Source organism: Pleurodeles waltl, unplaced genomic scaffold, assembly GCF_031143425.1.
Source record: "Pleurodeles waltl isolate 20211129_DDA unplaced genomic scaffold, aPleWal1.hap1.20221129 scaffold_72, whole genome shotgun sequence".
Classification (NCBI taxonomy): Eukaryota; Metazoa; Chordata; class Amphibia; order Caudata; family Salamandridae; genus Pleurodeles; species Pleurodeles waltl.
In genome coordinates, this window is record NW_027150393.1 from 1,304,018 (window position 1) to 1,319,094 (window position 15,077).

The 15,077-nt window shown below is 48.5% G+C and overlaps 8 non-coding genes across 8 annotated transcripts; all 8 read right to left on the reverse strand.

Annotated features, from left to right (window-relative positions):
* Positions 1-3,487: 3,487 nt before the first annotated feature.
* Positions 3,488-3,599, reverse strand: TRNAL-CAA (transfer RNA leucine (anticodon CAA)). The gene is made up of 2 exons: positions 3,562-3,599; positions 3,488-3,533 (listed from the first exon to the last, which is right to left on the reverse strand). It is a non-coding gene; the product is annotated as a tRNA-Leu (tRNA).
* Positions 3,600-3,906: 307 nt separating this feature from the next.
* TRNAV-CAC (transfer RNA valine (anticodon CAC)) lies at positions 3,907-3,979 on the reverse strand. The gene has a single exon. It is a non-coding gene; the product is annotated as a tRNA-Val (tRNA).
* A 3,081-nt stretch (positions 3,980-7,060) lies between these two features.
* On the reverse strand, positions 7,061-7,172 carry TRNAL-CAA (transfer RNA leucine (anticodon CAA)). Its single transcript has 2 exons — positions 7,135-7,172; positions 7,061-7,106 (listed from the first exon to the last, which is right to left on the reverse strand). It is a non-coding gene; the product is annotated as a tRNA-Leu (tRNA).
* Positions 7,173-10,634: 3,462 nt separating this feature from the next.
* Positions 10,635-10,746, reverse strand: TRNAL-CAA (transfer RNA leucine (anticodon CAA)). Its single transcript has 2 exons — positions 10,709-10,746; positions 10,635-10,680 (listed from the first exon to the last, which is right to left on the reverse strand). It is a non-coding gene; the product is annotated as a tRNA-Leu (tRNA).
* A 306-nt stretch (positions 10,747-11,052) lies between these two features.
* On the reverse strand, positions 11,053-11,125 carry TRNAV-CAC (transfer RNA valine (anticodon CAC)). Its single transcript has one exon. It is a non-coding gene; the product is annotated as a tRNA-Val (tRNA).
* Positions 11,126-11,513: 388 nt separating this feature from the next.
* Positions 11,514-11,585, reverse strand: TRNAP-AGG (transfer RNA proline (anticodon AGG)). The gene has a single exon. It is a non-coding gene; the product is annotated as a tRNA-Pro (tRNA).
* A 2,621-nt stretch (positions 11,586-14,206) lies between these two features.
* TRNAL-CAA (transfer RNA leucine (anticodon CAA)) lies at positions 14,207-14,318 on the reverse strand. Its single transcript has 2 exons — positions 14,281-14,318; positions 14,207-14,252 (listed from the first exon to the last, which is right to left on the reverse strand). It is a non-coding gene; the product is annotated as a tRNA-Leu (tRNA).
* A 307-nt stretch (positions 14,319-14,625) lies between these two features.
* TRNAV-CAC (transfer RNA valine (anticodon CAC)) lies at positions 14,626-14,698 on the reverse strand. The gene has a single exon. It is a non-coding gene; the product is annotated as a tRNA-Val (tRNA).
* Between the last annotated feature and the right edge of the window lie 379 nt (positions 14,699-15,077).

Consider the following 15,077-nt stretch of genomic DNA (forward strand, 5'->3'; position numbering starts at 1 on the left):
GCCTTAGACCACTCGGCCATCCTGACAGCCAAAACAGTGTGCAGGTCGGACTCTTCAGTCTGCACTTGTTGATTTTGCCGCTTGCAATGTTCCTATCAAAGTCACAGCTTTAAAGGCCCCACAATATAACATGGCCAAGAAAAAAAAAAAAAAACAGAACAAGAAACAATGCACATGCACGACCACCGAGGGATGCAGATAACTTTTTAGCGTCCTGCAATAGTAAAGCACGTTTTACACAGGTCACAAGTTTTTAAAGGTCATTTCTGTCTAAGTGTGCATTGAGAGAGACTGAGGTTTTAGGGAGCAAACACAAAAGCTGCTGCTGCCAAGTGTTTCTGCCCGGTCTCGAACCGGGGACCTTTAGCGTGTGAGGCAAACGTGACAACCACTACACTACAGAAACAAGCTTGCTGGTTTGACTGAAGGAGCACAGTTCCCCTCATATGTTTGCACGATTTCCTCTATACTTTATCAGCAGTTGCTCGGAATGCGAGGGGTAAGTGTGAAAATTGCAGCGGTGTCAGCCAGCATGCATACACTCAGACGTCCTGAAAAATCCCACAGCTGCGGGCAGAGACAGACAAATATCTGATGCCTAAATGCCAGGAAGGAGAGCCTGTGAAATCATCACACAGGGCGCACTGAGAGCAAGCAGGAAGGAAGCCAAGGCATTGTAATCCATTTTTCGCCTGAGGCAAAAAATATGTTTTGCGCAACAATGCTTCGAGTGGAATGAGAAATGTTGAGGGGTTGTGTATTTTGAGCAGGATTTGATTGTTTTCCGCTAAAATGGGCTTGTCCGGGATTTGAACCTGGGACCTCTCGCACCCTAAGCGAGAATCATACCCCTAGACCAACGAGCCTGGGCACAGAAATGCAACGGCTCCAACCCTGCTCGGAGGGTTGGTGACAGAGAGTGGGAGACTACATCCCAAAGCAAGAAACTGCACATGGTGCTCTCTTCTGCAGTACGACTAGAGTCATTTGCATGGTCTCATCGAACATGACATAAAAAGCCTCTATCCTTTAGACATTTTGGCCCAGATTTACAAGAAAATGACTAAGCGCGACGCTGTGCCAAATTTGCAAGCCCCACGCGCCGTCATTTTCAAAATGCAGGGAAGCGCCGTATTTAGTAGAATACAGCGCACCCCTGTGCTTCCCCCTGCGCCAGCTCTAAATTAGCTGCTGAGCGCCAACGCAGCCGTTCTTGCACCATGGTACAAGGATGACTGCATTGAGGGGGAAATTGTTTTTGTGCAGGAAGGGACACCTTCCTGCCCAAAAAAAAAAATCTTCAATAGTGATTTGCTCTTACTTCTATGTGTGCTGCAGAATGCATCACACATAGAAAGAGCAAAAACAAGGAGAAATGAAAACATTTCTCCTCAGTGCGCCACTCTAACGACACTCCTGGGATGGCGTTGGATTTTGGTGCTGACGCAGATTTACGCCAACTCCTAAATCTGGAGCAGCATCAAAATGCTATGGTGTTGCTGTGGCACACTCCCAACAACACCCATTGCACGCCCCTTCCAGGGAACGCGCTGCGTGCTAAGGGGCCGTATTTACAAGGTGGTGTTAAGCCACAAAAAGTGGCTGAACGCCATCTTGTAAATACCGCGCAGTGCATAGTGCCACCGGGGCGTCACTAAAAGTGATGCTCCGGTGGCGATAGGGCCTTGTAAGTCTGGCACTTTATTTGCTCAAGGTGTGTGTTCTTGGTGAGGGCAGGAAAGCTATTTTCGCTCTCGTACCTTCCTTCCTTGGCTGGCTTGAATGCTGTAGGCTCAGGCTTCATTGCAAAGGTCAAACAGTGAGCAACTGACTGCCGTAAGCTGGCGCAACTCCTCTTGGTGAGCTGTGACAGATGCCCCAGGAGCGTAGTACCTCACGATGGTGAGGGATAGACACAGTCTCTTTTATCTCAGCTTGCCTGTCAGGTGAGGCAGGAAATGCAAATACTGTGAAAAAGCCCAGCGACTCGAACCAGGGACCTTTCGCATGTGAGGTGCGCATGATAACCACTACACTACACAAACAGACACACTTGCCGGCTTGCTTCATGTGGCTATGCATTGTACTGGAACCACCACACTATGGAAACAGACACACCTGCTTGCTTTATGTGGCTATGCATTGGACTGGGATGCAAGGATGAGGGCCAATGTTCATCACGCTCAAAGCTGAGCCTTCCGGAACACGATCTCTTCCCTTGGAAGAAAGGAACTGGGATCACTTTCATTCCAAGAGGTGATTTCAGAACTGGACCCGAAATTACCATGGAGAAGCACTGTGCATTTAATGTTCCTACGAGCACTGCTGCTCCAGCACAGTAAAGCAGTTGCAAAGAAATCTCGCATACCTTCATGATGCTGAACCGTCTCGACGCCAGTATAAAGCATGTATTGCATTGCAACATGACATCTTACAAGAGTGAAAAGCAGAAATACTCCTGTTTAAAACACAGACTGAACCTATAAAGGTAGGGGTTTGTCTGGGATTTGAACCGAGGTCCTCTCACACCCGAAGCGAGAATCATACCCCTATACCAACTAGACTGCCGCTGCATAGTCATTTGAAACATCTTCTGAAGCGTCTTTCCGAAAAGCAGGGCCATTTGGAGGCTCTCTCTCTCTAAGCGTGCCATAGCAATTGATGTTTTCTGTCAAGGACTTTTTGTTTGTCTCTAGCAAGGCAAGAGGTAGTCAAAATGCCCTGTGCCAGTGAGCTGAACTAGGGCACTGATGTGAAAAGCAGACCCTTTCTGGTAGTTGTAACCCGCTGCAAGTCATGGACCCTTGCACCTTAGACTTCCCAACCAGAAGCACTGAAGGGCCTGCTAGCTTTTGAGCCAGAGGAGCATGCCTCTTGGATTCAAGCACACTTGCTCGATCAGCGCTCGATCAGGTGAGATTTATATTAGTGGCTCATAGGCCTGAAACACTCACCTGGGAGACGCAGGGTGGCTTATTTCCCGGAATGGCCCTTGATGGGGAAATCACCTCCTTTCCCCCGCCTCATTTCAGAATTGTGTGCTAGTCGCAAGACAGTGTTCAGGGGTTCATGGGTACTGCCTACTCCCAGCTGCCTCTCTGTCTTCTTCATGTAAATTGCAAGTCACGAGGAGGCACCATTGCCAATATGCTCCGCCCACCTAACCAAGAAACCTAGTTTGAGCTTGTCTGCCTGTGTTGTTGCAGGGGCAGTGTCTTCTTTGCCCAAAAGGTGGCAGGAGAGCCTCACTTCAAACGATAGAATCAACTGCTTAAGTAAAAACCAGCATGGTAGTTACTGTCTAAAAGTGCAGCTCTAACAGAAGGTGTGCCTGAGACGCCCCTTCCAGTAATACACAGAATTTTGATTGAGGGCCCAGCCGATGGGTTGGTGGATTTCTCCTCACATGCCACAGCAGCTTCCAAAGATAGTGGTGTGAGGAGCTGGCTCTGCAAGCAGAGCAAGATTTAAGGGAAGAAAATACACCTGTCAGAAGTGGGATTTGAACCCACGCCTCCATGAAGAGACCAGAAGGCTCAGCTTCACTGAAGATCAAGCTCTCTTGAGTCTGGCGCCTTAGACCACTCGGCCATCCTGACAGCCAAAACAGTGTGCAGGTCAGACTCTTCAGTCTGCACTTGTTGATTTTGCCGCTTGCAATGTTCCTATCAAAGTCACAGCTTTAAAGGCCCCACAATATAACATGGCCAAGAAAAAAAAAAAAAAACAGAACAAGAAACAATGCACATGCACGACCACCGAGGGATGCAGATAACTTTTTAGCGTCCTGCAATAGTAAAGCACGTTTTACACAGGTCACAAGTTTTTAAAGGTCATTTCTGTCTAAGTGTGCATTGAGAGAGACTGAGGTTTTAGGGAGCAAACACAAAAGCTGCTGCTGCCAAGTGTTTCTGCCCGGTCTCGAACCGGGGACCTTTCGCGTGTGAGGCGAACGTGATAACCACTACACTACAGAAACAAGCTTGCTGGTTTGACTGAAGGAGCACAGTTCCCCTCATATGTTTGCAGGATTTCCTCTATACTTTATCAGCAGTTGCTCGGAATGCGAGGGGTAAGTGTGAAAATTGCAGCGGTGTCAGCCAGCATGCATACACTCAGACGTCCTGAAAAATCCCACAGCTGCGGGCAGAGACAGACAAATATCTGATGCCTAAATGCCAGGAAGGAGAGCCTGTGAAATCATCACACAGGGCGCACTGAGAGCAAGCAGGAAGGAAGCCAAGGCATTGTAATCCATTTTTCGCCTGAGGCAAAAAATATGTTTTGCGCAACAATGCTTCGAGTGGAATGAGAAATGTTGAGGGGTTGTGTATTTTGAGCAGGATTTGATTGTTTTCCGCTAAAATGGGCTTGTCTGGGATTTGAACCCGGGACCTCTCGCACCCTAAGCGAGAATCATACCACTAGACCAACGAGCCTGGACACAGAAACGCAACAGCTCCGACCCTGCTCGGAGGGTTGGTGACAGAGAGTGGGAGACTACATCCCAAAGCAAGAAACTGCACATGGTGCTCTCTTCTGCAGTACGACTAGAGTCATTTGCATGGTCTTCATCGAACATGACATAAAAAGCCTCTATCCTTTAGACATTTTGGCCCAGATTTACAAGAAAATGACTAAGCGCGACGCTGTGCCAAATTTGCAAGCCCCACGCGCCGTCATTTTCAAAATGCAGGGAAGCGCCGTATTTAGTAGAATACAGCGCACCCCTGTGCTTCCCCCTGCGCCAGCTCTAAATTAGCTGCTGAGCGCCAACGCAGCCGTTCTTGCACCATGGTACAAGGATGACTGCGTTGAGGGGGAAATTGTTTTTGTGCAGGAAGGGACACCTTCCTGCCCAAAAAAAAAATCTTCAATGGTGATTTGCTCTTACTTCTATGTGTGCTGCAGAATGCATCACACATAGAAAGAGCAAAAACAAGGAGAAATGAAAACATTTCTCCTCAGTGTGCCACTCTAACGACACCCCTGGGATGGCGTTGGATTTTGGCGCTGACGCAGATTTACGCCAACTCCTAAATCTGGAGCAGCATCAAAATGCTATGGTGTTGCTGTGGCACACTCCCAACAACACCCATTGCATGCCCCTTCCAGGGAACGCGCTGCGTGCTAAGGGGCCGTATTTACAAGGTGGTGTTAAGCCACAAAAAGTGGCTGAACGCCATCTTGTAAATACCGCGCAGTGCATAGTGCCACCGGGGCGTCACTAAAAGTGATGCTCCGGTGGCGATAGGGCCTTGTAAGTCTGGCACTTTATTTGCTCAAGGTGTGTGTTCTTGGTGAGGGCAGGAAAGCTATTTTCGCTCTCGCACCTTCCTTCCTTGGCTGGTTTGAATGCTGTAGGCTCAGGCTTCATTGCAAAGGTCAAACAGTGAGCAACTGACTGCCGTAAGCTGGCGCAACTCCTCTTGGTGAGCTGTGACAGATGCCCCAGGAGCGTAGTACCTCACGATGGTGAGGGATAGACACAGTCTCTTTTATCTCAGCTTGCCTGTCAGGTGAGGCAGGAAATGCAAATACTGTGAAAAAGCCCAGCGACTCGAACCAGGGACCTTTCGCATGTGAGGTGCGCATGATAACCACTACACTAGACAAACAGACACACTTGCCGGCTTGCTTCATGTGGCTATGCATTGTACTGGAACCACCACACTATGGAAACAGACACACCTGCTTGCTTTATGTGGCTATGCATTGGACTGGGATGCAAGGATGAGGGCCAATGTTCATGACGCTCAAAGCTGAGCCTTCCGGAACACGATCTCTTCCCTTGGAAGAAAGGAACTGGGATCACTTTCATTCCAAGAGGTGATTTCAGAACTGGACCCGAAATTACCATGGAGAAGCACTGTGCATTTAATGTTCCTACGAGCACTGCTGCTCCAGCACAGAAAAGCAGTTGCAAAGAAATCTCGCATACCTTCATGATGCTGAACCGTCTCGACGCCAGTATAAAGCATGTATTGCATTGCAACATGACATCTTACAAGAGTGAAAAGCAGAAATACTCCTGTTTAAAACACAGACTGAACCTATAAAGGTAGGGGTTTGTCTGGGATTTGAACCGAGGTCCTCTCACACCCGAAGCGAGAATCATACCCCTATACCAACTAGACTGCCGCTGCATAGTCATTTGAAACATCTTCTGAAGCGTCTTTCCGAAAAGCAGGGCCATTTGGAGGCTCTCTCTCTCTAAGCGTGCCATAGCAATTGATGTTTTCTGTCAAGGATTTTTTGTTTGTCTCTAGCAAGGCAAGAGGTAGTCAAAATGCCCTGTGCCAGTGAGCTGAACTAGGGCACTGATGTGAAAAGCAGACCCTTTCTGGTAGTTGTAACCCGCTGCAAGTCATGGACCCTTGCACCTTAGACTTCCCAACCAGAAGCACTGAAGGGCCTGCTAGCTCTTGAGCCAGAGGAGCATGCCTCTTGGATTCAAGCACACTTGCTCGATCAGCGCTCGATCAGGCGAGATTTATGTTAGTGGCTCATAGGCCTGAAACACTCACCTGGAAGACGCAGGGTGGCTGATTTCCCGGAATGGCCCTTGATGGGGAAATCACCTCCTTTCCCCCGCCTCATTTCAGAATTGTGTGCTAGTCGCAAGACAGTGTTCAGGGGTTCATGGGTACTGCCTACTCCCAGCTGCCTCTCTGTCTTCTTCATTTAAATTGCAAGTCACGAGGAGGCACCATTGCCAATATGCTCCGCCCACCTAACCAAGAAACCTAGTTTGAGCTTGTCTGCCTGTATTGTTGCAGGGGCAGTGTCTTCTTTGCCCAAAAGGTGGCAGGAGAGCCTCACTTCAAACGATAGAATCAACTGCTTAAGTAGAAACCAGCATGGTAGTTACTGTCATAAAGTGCAGCTCTAACAGAAGGTGTGCCTGAGACGCCCCTTCCAGTAATACACAGAATTTTGATTGAGGGCCCAGCCGATGGGTTGGTGGATTTCTCCTCACATGCCACAGCAGCTTCCAAAGATAGTGGTGTGAGGAGCTGGCTCTGCAAGCAGAGCAAGATTTAAGGGAAGAAAAAACACCTGTCAGAAGTGGGATTTGAACCCACGCCTCCATGAGGAGACCAGAAGGCTCAGCTTCACTGAAGATCAAGCTCTCTTGAGTCTGGTGCCTTAGACCACTCGGCCATCCTGACAGCCAAAACAGTGTGCAGGTCGGACTCTTCAGTCTGCACTTGTTGATTTTGCCGCTTGCAATGTTCCTATCAAAGTCACAGCTTTAAAGGCCCCACAATATAACATGGCCAAGAAAAAAAAAAAAAAACAGAACAAGAAACAATGCACATGCACGACCACCGAGGGATGCAGATAACTTTTTAGCGTCCTGCAATAGTAAAGCACGTTTTACACAGGTCACAAGTTTTTAAAGGTCATTTCTGTCTAAGTGTGCATTGAGAGAGACTGAGGTTTTAGGGAGCAAACACAAAAGCTGCTGCTGCCAAGTGTATCTGCCCGGTCTCGAACCGGGGACCTTTAGCGTGTGAGGCGAACGTGACAACCACTACACTACAGAAACAAGCTTGCTGGTTTGACTGAAGGAGCACAGTTCCCCTCATATGTTTGCACGATTTCCTCTATACTTTATCAGCAGTTGCTCGGAATGCGAGGGGTAAGTGTGAAAATTGCAGCGGTGTCAGCCAGCATGCATACACTCAGACGTCCTGAAAAATCCCACAGCTGCGGGCAGAGACAGACAAATATCTGATGCCTAAATGCCAGGAAGGAGAGCCTGTGAAATCATCACACAGGGCGCACTGAGAGCAAGCAGGAAGGAAGCCAAGGCATTGTAATCCATTTTTCGCCTGAGGCAAAAAATATGTTTTGCGCAACAATGCTTCGAGTGGAATGAGAAATGTTGAGGGGTTGTGTATTTTGAGCAGGATTTGATTGTTTTCCGCTAAAATGGGCTCATCCGGGATTTGAACCTGGGACCTCTCGCACCCTAAGCGAGAATCATACCCCTAGACCAACGAGCCTGGGCACAGAAATGCAACGGCTCCAACCCTGCTCGGAGGGTTGGTGACAGAGAGTGGGAGACTACATCCCAAAGCAAGAAACTGCACATGGTGCTCTCTTCTGCAGTACGACTAGAGTCATTTGCATGGTCTTCATCGAACATGACATAAAAAGCCTCTATCCTTTAGACATTTTGGCCCAGATTTACAAGAAAATGACTAAGCGCGACGCTGTGCCAAATTTGCAAGCCCCACGCGCCGTCATTTTCAAAATGCAGGGAAGCGCCGTATTTAGTAGAATACAGCGCACCCCTGTGCTTCCCCCTGCGCCAGCTCTAAATTAGCTGCTGAGCGCCAACGCAGCCGTTCTTGCACCATGGTACAAGGATGACTGCGTTGAGGGGGAAATTGTTTTTGTGCAGGAAGGGACACCTTCCTGCCCAAAAAAAAAAATCTTCAATAGTGATTTGCTCTTACTTCTATGTGTGCTGCAGAATGCATCACACATAGAAAGAGCAAAAACAAGGAGAAATGAAAACATTTCTCCTCAGTGCGCCACTCTAACGACACCCCTGGGATGGCGTTGGATTTTGGTGCTGACGCAGATTTACGCCAACTCCTAAATCTGGAGCAGCATCAAAATGCTATGGTGTTGCTGTGGCACACTCCCAACAACACCCATTGCACGCCCCTTCCAGGGAACGCGCTGCGTGCTAAGGGGCCGTATTTACAAGGTGGTGTTAAGCCACAAAAAGTGGCTGAACGCCATCTTGTAAATACCGCGCAGTGCATAGTGCCACCGGGGCGTCACTAAAAGTGATGCTCCGGTGGCGATAGGGCCTTGTAAGTCTGGCACTTTATTTGCTCAAGGTGTGTGTTCTTGGTGAGGGCAGGAAAGCTATTTTCGCTCTCGTACCTTCCTTCCTTGGCTGGCTTGAATGCTGTAGGCTCAGGCTTCATTGCAAAGGTCAAAAAGTGAGCAACTGACTGCCGTAAGCTGGCGCAACTCCTCTTGGTGAGCTGTGACAGATGCCCCAGGAGCGTAGTATCTCACGATGGTGAGGGATAGACACAGTCTCTTTTATCTCAGCTTGCCTGTCAGGTGAGGCAGGAAATGCAAATACTGTGAAAAAGCCCAGCGACTCGAACCAGGGACCTTTCGCATGTGAGGTGCGCATGATAACCACTACACTACACAAACAGACACACTTGCCGGCTTGCTTCATGTGGCTATGCATTGTACTGGAACCACCACACTATGGAAACAGACACACCTGCTTGCTTTATGTGGCTATGCATTGGACTGGGATGCAAGGATGAGGGCCAATGTTCATGACGCTCAAAGCTGAGCCTTCCGGAACACGATCTCTTCCCTTGGAAGAAAGGAACTGGGATCACTTTCATTCCAAGAGGTGATTTCAGAACTGGACCCGAAATTACCATGGAGAAGCACTGTGCATTTAATGTTCCTACGAGCACTGCCGCTCCAGCACAGAAAAGCAGTTGCAAAGAAATCTCGCATACCTTCATGATGCTGAACCGTCTCGACGCCAGTATAAAGCATGTATTGCATTGCAACATGACATCTTACAAGAGTGAAAAGCAGAAATACTCCTGTTTAAAACACAGACTGAACCTATAAAGGTAGGGGTTTGTCTGGGATTTGAACCGAGGTCCTCTCACACCCGAAGCGAGAATCATACCCCTATACCAACTAGACTGCCGCTGCATAGTCATTTGAAACATCTTCTGAAGCGTCTTTCCGAAAAGCAGGGCCATTTGGAGGCTCTCTCTCTCTAAGCGTGCCATAGCAATTGATGTTTTCTGTCAAGGATTTTTTGTTTGTCTCTAGCAAGGCAAGAGGTAGTCAAAATGCCCTGTGCCAGTGAGCTGAACTAGGGCACTGATGTGAAAAGCAGACCCTTTTTGGTAGTTGTAACCCGCTGCAAGTCATGGACCCTTGCACCTTAGACTTCCCAACCAGAAGCACTGAAGGGCCTGCTAGCTCTTGAGCCAGAGGAGCATGCCTCTTGGATTCAAGCACACTTGCTCGATCAGCGCTCGATCAGGCGAGATTTATATTAGTGGCTCATAGGCCAGAAACACTCACCTGGGAGACGCAGGGTGGCTGATTTCCCGGAATGGCCCTTGATGGGGAAATCACCTCCTTTCCCCCGCCTCATTTCAGAATTGTGTGGTAGTCGCAAGACAGTGTTCAGGGGTTCATGGGTACTGCCTACTCCCAGCTGCCTCTCTGTCTTCTTCATGTAAATTGCAAGTCACGAGGAGGCACCATTGCCAATATGCTCCGCCCACCTAACCAAGAAACCTAGTTTGAGCTTGTCTGCCTGTGTTGTTGCAGGGGCAGTGTCTTCTTTGCCCAAAAGGTGGCAGAAGAGCCTCACTTCAAACGATAGAATCAACTGCTTAAGTAGAAACCAGCATGGTAGTTACTGTCATAAAGTGCAGCTCTAACAGAAGGTGTGCCTGAGACGCCCCTTCCAGTAATACACAGAATTTTGATTGAGGGCCCAGCCGATGGGTTGGTGGATTTCTCCTCACATGCCACAGCAGCTTCCAAAGATAGTGGTGTGAGGAGCTGGCTCTGCAAGCAGAGCAAGATTTAAGGGAAGAAAATACACCTGTCAGAAGTGGGATTTGAACCCACGCCTCCATGAAGAGACCAGAAGGCTCAGCTTCACTGAAGATCAAGCTCTCTTGAGTCTGGCGCCTTAGACCACTCGGCCATCCTGACAGCCAAAACAATGTGCAGGTCGGACTCTTCAGTCTGCACTTGTTGATTTTGCCGCTTGCAATGTTCCTATCAAAGTCACAGCTTTAAAGGCCCCACAATATAACATGGGCAAGAAAATAAAAAAAAACAGAACAAGAAACAATGCACATGCACGACCACCGAGGGATGCAGATAACTTTTTAGCGTCCTGCAATAGTAAAGCACGTTTTACACAGGTCACAAGTTTTTAAAGGTCATTTCTGTCTAAGTGTGCATTGAGAGAGACTGAGGTTTTAGGGAGCAAACACAAAAGCTGCTGCTGCCAAGTGTTTCTGCCCAGTCTCGAACCGGGGACCTTTCGCGTGTGAGGCGAACGTGATAACCACTACACTACAGAAACAAGCTTGCTGGTTTGACTGAAGGAGCACAGTTCTCCTCATATGTTTGCTCGATTTCCTCTATACTTTATCAGCAGTTGCTCGGAATGCGAGGGGTAAGTGTGAAAATTGCAGCGGTGTCGGCCAGCATGCATACACTCAGACGTCCTGAAAAATCCCACAGCTGCGGGCAGAGACAGACAAATATCTGATGCCTAAATGCCAGGAAGGAGAGCCTGTGAAATCATCACACAGGGCGCACTGAGAGCAAGGAGGAAGGAAGCCAAGGCATTGTAATCCATTTTTCGCCTGAGGCAAAAAATATGTTTTGCGCAACAATGCTTCGAGTGGAATGAGAAATGTTGAGGGGTTGTGTATTTTGAGCAGGATTTGATTGTTTTCCGCTAAAATGGGCTCGTCCGGGAATTGAACCCGGGACCTCTCGCACCCTAAGCGAGAATCATACCCCTAGACCAACGAGCCTGGGCACAGAAATGCAACGGCTCCGACCCTGCTCGGAGGGTTGGTGACAGAGAGTGGGAGACTACATCCCAAAGCAAGAAACTGCACATGGTGCTCTCTTCTGCAGTACGACTAGAGTCATTTGCATGGTCTTCATCGAACATGACATAAAAAGCCTCTATCCTTTAGACATTTTGGCCCAGATTTACAAGAAAATGACTAAGCGCGACGCTGTGCCAAATTTGCAAGCCCCACGCGCCGTCATTTTCAAAATGCAGGAAAGCGCCGTATTTAGTAGAATACAGCGCACCCCTGTGCTTCCCCCTGCGCCAGCTCTAAATTAGCTGCTGAGCGCCAACGCAGCCGTTCTTGCACCATGGTACAAGGATGACTGCGTTGAGGGGGAAATTGTTTTTGTGCAGGAAGGGACACCTTCCTGCCCAAAAAAAAAATCTTCAATGGTGATTTGCTCTTACTTCTATGTGTGCTGCAGAATGCATCACACATAGAAAGAGCAAAAACAAGGAGAAATGAAAACATTTCTCCTCAGTGTGCCACTCTAACGACACCCCTGGGATGGCGTTGGATTTTGGCGCTGACGCAGATTTACGCCAACTCCTAAATCTGGAGCAGCATCAAAATGCTATGGTGTTGCTGTGGCACACTCCCAACAACACCCATTGCACGCCCCTTCCAGGGAACGCGCTGCGTGCTAAGGGGCCGTATTTACAAGGTGGTGTTAAGCCACAAAAAGTGGCTGAACGCCATCTTGTAAATACCGCGCAGTGCATAGTGCCACCGGGGCGTCACTAAAAGTGATGCTCCGGTGGCGATAGGGCCTTGTAAGTCTGGCACTTTATTTGCTCAAGGTGTGTGTTCTTGGTGAGGGCAGGAAAGCTATTTTCGCTCTCGTACCTTCCTTCCTTGGCTGGCTTGAATGCTGTAGGCTCAGGCTTCATTGCAAAGGTCAAACAGTGAGCAACTGACTGCCGTAAGCTGGCGCGACTCCTCTTGGTGAGCTGTGACAGATGCCCCAGGAGCGTAGTACCTCACGATGGTGAGGGATAGACACAGTCTCTTTTATCTCAGCTTGCCTGTCAGGTGAGGCAGGAAATGCAAATACTGTGAAAAAGCCCAGCGACTCGAACCAGGGACCTTTCGCATGTGAGGTGCGCATGATAACCACTACACTACACAAACAGACACACTTGCCGGCTTGCTTCATGTGGCTATGCATTGTACTGGAACCACCACACTATGGAAACAGACACACCTGCTTGCTTTATGTGGCTATGCATTGGACTGGGATGCAAGGATGAGGGCCAATGTTCATGACGCTCAAAGCTGAGCCTTCCGGAACACGATCTCTTCCCTTGGAAGAAAGGAACTGGGATCACTTTCATTCCAAGAGGTGATTTCAGACCTGGACCCGAAATTACCATGGAGAAGCACTGTGCATTTAATGTTCCTACGAGCACTGCTGCTCCAGCACAGAAAAGCAGTTGCAAAGAAATCTCGCATACCTTCATGATGCTGAACCGTCTCGACGCCAGTATAAAGCATGTATTGCATTGCAACATGACATCTTACAAGAGTGAAAAGCATAAATACTCCTGTTTAAAACACAGACTGAACCTATAAAGGTAGGGGTTTGTCTGGCATTTGAACCGAGGTCCTCTCACACCTGAAGCAAGAATCATACCCCTATACCAACTAGACTGCCGCTGCATAGTCATTTGAAACATCTTCTGAAGCGTCTTTCCGAAAAGCAGGGCCATTTGGAGGCTCTCTCTCTCTAAGCGTGCCATAGCAATTGATGTTTTCTGTCAAGGATTTTTTGTTTGTCTCTAGCAATGCAAGAGGTAGTCAAAATGCCCTGTGCCAGTGAGCTGAACTAGAGCACTGATGTGAAAAGCAGACCCTTTCTGGTAGTTGTAACCCGCTGCAAGTCATGGACCCTTGCACCTTAGACTTCCCAACCAGAAGCACTGAAGGGCCTGCTAGCTCTTGAGCCAGAGGAGCATGCCTCTTGGATTCAAGCACACTTGCTGGATCAGTGCTCGATCAGGCAAGATTTATATTAGTGGCTCATAGGCCTGAAACACTCACCTGGGAGACGCAGGGTGGCTGATTTCCCGGAATGGCCCTTGATGGGGAAATCACCTCCTTTCCCCCGCCTCATTTCAGAATTGTGTGCTAGTCGCAAGACAGTGTTCAGGGATTCATGGGTACTGCCTACTCCCAGCTGCCTCTCTGTCTTCTTCATGTAAATTGCAAGTCACGAGGAGGCACCATTGCCAAGATGCTCCGCCCACCTAACCAAGAAACCTAGTTTGAGCTTGTCTGCCTGTGTTGTTGCAGGGGCAGTGTCTTCTTTGCCCAAAAGGTGGCAGGAGAGCCCCACTTCAAACGATAGAATAAACTGCTTAAGTAGAAACCAGCATGGTAGTTACTGTCATAAAGTGCAGCTCTAACAGAAGGTGTGCCTGAGACGCCCCTTCCAGTAATACACAGAATTTTGATTGAGGGCCCAGCCGATGGGTTGGTGGATTTTTCCTCACATGCCACAGCAGCTTCCAAAGATAGTGGTGTGAGGAGCTGGCTCTGCAAGCAGAGCAAGATTTAAGGGAAGAAAATACACCTGTCAGAAGTGGGATTTGAACCCACGCCTCCATGAAGAGACCAGAAGGCTCAGCTTCACTGAAGATCAAGCTCTCTTGAGTCTGGCGCCTTAGACCACTCGGCCATCCTGACAGCCAAAACAGTGTGCAGGTCGGACTCTTCAGTCTGCACTTGTTGATTTTGCCGCTTGCAATGTTCCTATCAAAGTCACAGCTTTAAAGGCCCCACAATATAACATGGCCAAGAAAAAAAAAAAAAAACAGAACAAGAAACAATGCACATGCACGACCACCGAGGGATGCAGATAACTTTTTAGCGTCCTGCAATAGTAAAGCACGTTTTACACAGGTCACAAGTTTTTAAAGGTCATTTCTGTCTAAGTGTGTATTGAGAGAGACTGAGGTTTTAGGGAGCAAACACAAAAGCTGCTGCTGCCAAGTGTTTCTGCCCGGTCTCGAACCGGGGACCTTTCGCGTGTGAGGCGAACGTGATAACCACTACACTACAGAAACAAGCTTGCTGGTTTGACTGAAGGAGCACAGTTCCCCTCATATGTTTGCACGATTTCCTCTATACTTTATCAGCAGTTGCTCGGAATGCGAGGGGTAAGTGTGAAAATTGCAGCGGTGTCAGCCAGCATGCATACACTCAGACGTCCTGAAAAATCCCACAGCTGCGGGCAGAGACAGACAAATATCTGATGCCTAAATGCCAGGAAGGAGAGCCTGTGAAATCATCACACAGGGCGCACTGAGAGCAAGCAGGAAGGAAGCCAAGGCATTGTAATCCATTTTTCGCCTGAGGCAAAAAATATGTTTTGCGCAACAATGCTTCGAGTGGAATGAGAAATGTTGAGGGGTTGTGTATTTTGAGCAGGATTTGATTGTTTTC